The sequence below is a fragment of the Triticum aestivum genome, chromosome 6A (genome assembly GCF_018294505.1).
Source record: "Triticum aestivum cultivar Chinese Spring chromosome 6A, IWGSC CS RefSeq v2.1, whole genome shotgun sequence".
Lineage (NCBI taxonomy): Eukaryota > Viridiplantae > Streptophyta > Magnoliopsida > Poales > Poaceae > Triticum > Triticum aestivum.
The window spans coordinates 254,100,546-254,106,746 of record NC_057809.1 but is presented as its reverse complement, the minus strand read 5'-3'; the positions used below and the strand labels follow the sequence as shown (position 1 = coordinate 254,106,746).

The 6,201-nt window shown below is 41.5% G+C and overlaps 1 long non-coding RNA gene across 1 annotated transcript; it reads left to right on the top strand.

Moving 5' to 3' along the window:
- The first annotated feature begins 2,590 nt into the window (after nucleotides 1–2,590).
- Nucleotides 2,591–5,533, top strand: LOC123130589 (uncharacterized). The gene is made up of 4 exons (XR_006463889.1): nucleotides 2,591–2,921; nucleotides 3,306–4,901; nucleotides 4,988–5,042; nucleotides 5,269–5,533. It is a non-coding gene; the product is annotated as an uncharacterized lncRNA (long non-coding RNA).
- Nucleotides 5,534–6,201: the final 668 nt, after the last annotated feature.

Genomic DNA, 6,201 nt, shown 5'->3' with positions numbered 1-6,201 from the left:
CAACAGAGGGGGGATCGGGTTAGTGGCTCACGTATATTGCAGCATTGCAGACAACAAGCTCGGAGGAGGTCCAAAGCGAGCGGGGTGGCAGAGGCGATCTCGTCATCCTAGAGCTTGAAGACGAGCTTGGTGAGGACATTCGGGGGCTTCTGGTGGGGCGTGGCTCGGTGAGGGGTTCGAGGATGAAGTGGCAAAGCTTCTGGGCACATCGGCGAGGCTTGGGGTGGCCGGTGGCCATGGTGGTGTTCGTCGGCGTGCTACATGGTGCTTGGCAGGAGCAAGAGAAGGAGAGCAGAGGAGCAGAGAGGCACGTGAGAGGATGAGTGAGAGGCTGAGGCAGTCCAGGAAGAACATGGCGTTGTCCAGACGCGGCGATGGAGGGACAAGCAGGCAGGTATGGAGGAGGTGGCGCGGTGCGTCGCGACCACACGCCTCACGTCCTTCTGGCGCAAGGTAGGTGATGACTGGTAGTGTGGGCCAGATGGTCTGCACAGTGCTGGGCCAGGTAAGTGTAGGTCAGGTTACTCTCTCTTCTCTGGTTTAGTTTTCTTTTTTACTTTTTTCTGCTGTTGTTTTCGATTTAGCAATAATGCCAAACCATTTTATAAAATGATGAAAATATTTATGGGCACCTTTGAAATTAATTCCAACAGCCCTTAAACATTTCTAGAATTATTTGGACATTTAAATTTATTTATAGAAATTAAATGTGCAAATTCAAATACTTATGAATTAATTCAAGAATCCAGAGTGTCCTGGAAAAGTGTGCACCATTTTTGGCAAAGGTTCTAGACCAATTCAAGAATTATTAACATTTATGAAGGGCATTTTAGGTTCATTGGAAATTATTTTAGGTTGCGCCGGGTTCAATTCCATTTGGTGCTAGGGTTTGAACATCCCCATTTCAAGTTTCAAAAATTTAAACATGATGTATGGAAGCTTATGTGACGATAGGAAAAGTCTAAGCTAGGGTTGTGACAATGCACATACGATTTAACAAGATCAAATGCGATAGATGCTAAACTACGAATTTGTGCTTCATCCATAGGAATAGGTGTACTAACTGGTGGAGTTGGGGTTCGCTGTTGCAGTAATGGCGCTTTGGTACTGGAGATGTCTTACTAACTACTCTTATTTGGGATCTCTGTGGTGGAGATGGTGTTGTGTCAACTGGAACTGGGTTACTATCTGCTGAGATTCGCGTTAGATTGGGTGAAGATGGTTCTCTGTCCATCGGAGTAGGGGTACAATCTGCGAGAGTCTGGGTCATGTGTGGTAGGCTTGGTTCATGTGCATGTACAACTGGGGTGCTATCTCCACAAAGAGGTAGCATTGTTTTATTTTAAGATTGTGTTTTTACTCCGCTAGATACAACCATCACCCCCTCCAATTCAAATGGCCGATAAAAAAGAAAAGTAGTTGAATGTACAAACCTTGTAGGAGAGACAGATGCAATAGATAGTGTGGAAAAAATAGGGCATGAAATAGTTCACATATATATATTTTAACTAAAAAGGATAGCATGACATAATTTCACATATATGATGTCTATCTACACTGGATAGCATGGCATGACATAATTGAAAGATTTGATTACTAACTAAATAGGATGGCATGAGAAAATTATATGATGTCTTTAGTAAACAAGTTCACATGACATAATTCACATACATGTTATCTGAGTAATCAGGATCACATGATATAATTCACATATGTGATATATACTAAGCAGAGGGCATTCACATATATGATGTCCGAACTAAGAACATGGTGTTGAATATTGTGTATATGATGTCTAAACTATGCAATGCAAGAGACCATATGGATGATATGAGCAGTATAACCATGCCAAGTTAGAGAATACACCTTGGTGGGGGAATAGGACTGGTCATCTATCTCTAAATCCATCTCTGAGGACCTAACGTGACCCAATAAGAGATCTGCTTCAACAGGTAGCACTGTCTGCTCTGAAGACCTTGTTTTCACTACAGATTTTTTCCATCACCCACTCAAATGGCTGATTCACAGGAAGAGTAGTTGAATGTACAAACATTGTCGACAAATGGAAACGTAATGAAGAAAAGGATTGGCAAGATATAATTCAAATATATGATGCCTGGTTAAACAAGATGGCATTGCATATTTCACATATATTATGGCTGGCTAAAAGAGATGAGATTGCATATTTCACATATATGATATCTTTCCCTAATAATAAAGCGATTATCGCTTCTACCCACTCGCTCACCGTCATTGCGCTTTTGCTAAAATCCCCTATCTTTCTCAGTAATACAACCTGCAGTCCTTTATTAAGTGAGAAAAATGTTTTGTTCGGGATATTTTCTAAAACTCACCCAGTAGTTTTCAATATTCAATCCACAGTCCATAAGCACACACACACAAAAAGCATGGGCTCTCCCTCTCCTCCCGATCTCGGCCACCAGGAGGCGGCCGACCCCTGCGATGCTTGATCCAGTGTTGCGCCGTTCGCTGGCCGACGCAGGCGAGGATTCCATGTTTCTCTCTCGCAAAATAGTATTGGGCGTCGCCGATGTTTTCCAGGCTGAAGGCCGCAAGAGCGCCGCGCGGGAGGCCCTCGTTGGGCGAAGCCCTGGATCACGGTGTTCCCGTGGAAGGAGAGGGCGGCAGAGTCAAGGATGGGTGCGGCAGGAGGAGCTCCGTCCTCCTTTGTCCTATCCCATCAAGCGCTGGATCGAAGAAGCATCAGCTCCCCCCACCTCCATCCCATCTCCTGTCCTATATCGGCCACACCACACCGCGCTCATGGAGCACAGTCGCGGAAGCACGACGCTGACTGCGGCGGAGTGAGGAAGAGCTCGTCTGGTCGTCTTCTCCCTCCATGGCAGGATCAGGCCCAACCTCCATGCCACCAGCTCCACCCCATATCTCTCTCCGTTCAGGTTAGTTTCAAGCCCGTCGGTTAAAAGTTTCAGGTTAGCTCATCTAAAAAGCAGTTTTAGGTTAGTTTGCATAATTTATTTAGAAGTGTTATTTGGTTGACTGCCGTTGTTACTTTGGCTGATATATGGTACTGCCGTTTCTATGGCACTGCTTAGCTTTTGGCAACATAAGTGGAATTTTGGAAGGTAATTTCTTTTTTGCATAGCTCTACGTGTAAATGTGCTTTTGAAAAGTCTTTCTTTAGCGAATCTATATGCACATTTTCTTATCCTTTGGGGTATATTATTTCAAATAGTGTGGTTTATTTGCAAGCTTACTGTGTCACAACATTGTTTGCTGCTTCTCATTGTCCAATTCCTCTTTTTTTCCTCTTGCTGTAATAGGGACCTGCTGTCGTTGCTCGAGCTTGTTGAGTTTTTTCTGGGAGCTCCTCTTCCTGGGGAGAATTTGTTGGAAACCTTGAGCAAGCATCTAATGTTGGTTGTGTCATCAAGCTCTGGCTGGTAACTGTGTATTTCTCTCTTTCTCATCTTCTTCGAGGAGGTTTATTTTCAGGGAGTCTTGACAGATTTGGTACACAGAGGATCCAAATTTTCTTTATAATTTTAGAACCACTATCCTTTTTAGTGTCAGTGTTCAATTGATTATATGATAGTGACATTTTGGACCATGGTCCTGGTTCAGTGTGGTTTCATGATTATCATTGATGTCCCATGTGTCATGTCTCTGCTTCTGCAGAAATTGTCACTCAGGTCGAGTAATTTGGAACATATGGAACTGCAATGCTTCTTTGTGTACACATTCATCTTGTGCTATTAGTATGCATTTAAATTTCAGTGCAAGCATGTTAAATCAGAGGGATTAAGCAAGGTGCATATAATTGGTCCTATTTTTGAAAAATCACTATTAATTAGATTATATATTGCTTTGGAACAACACTCACCATTTTCCTTCTGTTCCAGTAACCTGTCACATTCAAGCTATTGTGAACTTTACGCATTGTTCCTTTTGAATTCTTACAGTACTATGAACTTATTAGTAAGAGTGCTCAACTGCTCATGCATAATAAGTTTCCACAAATAAGTATTGAATCATATGTGGCTATTATGTACACCCTCTGTTCCTAAATGCAAGACGCTTTTGCAGTTCAAAAAAGTCGTTTAGGAACAAAGGTGGTACTTATTCCTTATAGTCGCCACCCCTATTCATTCTCTTCTGTTTTCCAAGTTTGCTGCTGCGTTCTGCTGAATTAACAATGGTTGCAATGGATTATCCATATGCATTTGCCATTTGTTGGAGGCAAGTAAGTAGTGCAAAAAAGGGAAAATGTGTCTCCAACATCCATCTTAGCTTTTACTTAAACACGGGTACTGAGTAACCACAAGCCAGCCACATTCAACAGAAAAGTACTCGCCAGGAACGAAAATAACCCCTACCACAGTCAGATAGGCACCAGCTTCAACACTATCCTTATCAACTATAAGCTTGTAGCAGGCCCTCAAATGTATCATTCTGGGAACACCTGTATGTATTGGAAATGCAAGCAATAGTTATATATATAATGCAAGCAATAGTTCTATATATATATATATGTATTGGATAAGTCTTCACTTCATCACATAGCATCCTTCTAATCACCGGGTGCTTGTGTTTTCCTTCCCAATATTGTTATTGTCTTCAATCTTTATCTTCATGCTTCTATTCCGAACCAATAAACTTTGTTGTGCCCAAGGTTTGTTGGCTATGCCGAAACTTTATTGCTGCCTTGGTATTGTATGTTTCTGAAGTTTAAATTGATGTACCATCTATGAACTCATTTAGCAAATCGCAAATGTACAGTACACTGAGAACATGACTGATGAATAGGATGCTATATGAGGAAGTGAAACGCTGCAGCTTCAATCTTTGCTGTTTGGATCAACACGGAACTATATGGTTTTGCGAGGAATCAAGGTTTCTTTTCTCTGTTTCATGATAAGGTAAAGTAAACAGCTTACCAAATCATTTTTTATAGGTCCTAAATATAAGCCTACTAACAAATTGTGCAATTCTTTGCTTCCAAAAGATGAACCTAAACTTGCAATTCCTCTACTACTACTCATTGCCCCGCACAGGTCCAAGTAAGATATTTTCTGAAATTGCTAAATCCTTTGTACCCTTTCCCCCTCCTTACTTTGTTCAGCTCTCTCAACTAAGTGGACTTTATGTAATATGTAGATGACAGACTGATGGTTATTATAAATGCGCCCTAGCCTGGGTGTATATAATATGTTTTGCATAGAGCTCACATACACAGTTCTAAAAAATATGATCTTGATGTATCTGAAGTTGTATTAATTTGTGCAGGAGAACAATATGTGCATTCTGAATGTCTGCCTGGACACAACCAGGTTCTCCGGATGAGTTTGTCCAGGGCACTACAACCTAAAGAATTAGCTCTTGCAAAACAGATCTTCCACGTGTTTGTCGTGAATATATGTGGTACAATTCCAAATCCATAATGCACCAAAGTTATTGTGGTGTGATGATCTGATTTAAAGAGTTTAAATAATGAATTGTAAAAATCAACATTTGCATTTGTACTCAAGGTCATATTTAATCCTGAGGGATACACCGTTTATAGTTGAACAATATTATCTGTCATTTGGCTTTTCTGAGTATTCACTAGTAGAAAACGGAGCTTTGGCGCCGGTTCGTAAGGGCCTTTAGTACCGGTTCCATAACCGGCACTAAAGGGTGGGCACTAAAGGCCCCCCCTTTACTACCGGTTCGGCACGAACCGGCGCTAAAGTGGCACCACGTGGCGTGAGCTCGCGCCCTGGTATGGGGGACCTTTAGTACCGGTTGGTGTTACCAACCGGTACTAAAGGTTTTTTTTTAAAATTTTGGAAATTTTTTTTGATTATTTTTTGATTTTTATTTTTTCTGAATTATTTGATGATTTAGTCTCTAATCACTTCTCTTAACTGCTCAAGTGTGGATCACTCATTCCAAATCGCCTGACTTCCCGGCCGGTCACCCATCCTCTCACTCCCCCAGCCTGAGCACGCTTAACTTCGGAGTTCTATTCCCCCTACATTCCAAGTCTGCACTTGTTGTTTTCCTGACAAATGTAAGCTGTCAATCCTATTAACCCTCAGTAGTTTAGCTTGAGCATTAGGTCACACGTTTCACCGTTTGAATTTGAAACTATTATTCTAAAAAACAGTAATTATTTAGTAACACTAATATTTCTTGAATAAGTTTGACCATAGTTTGACCAGATTTGACCAAAATTTA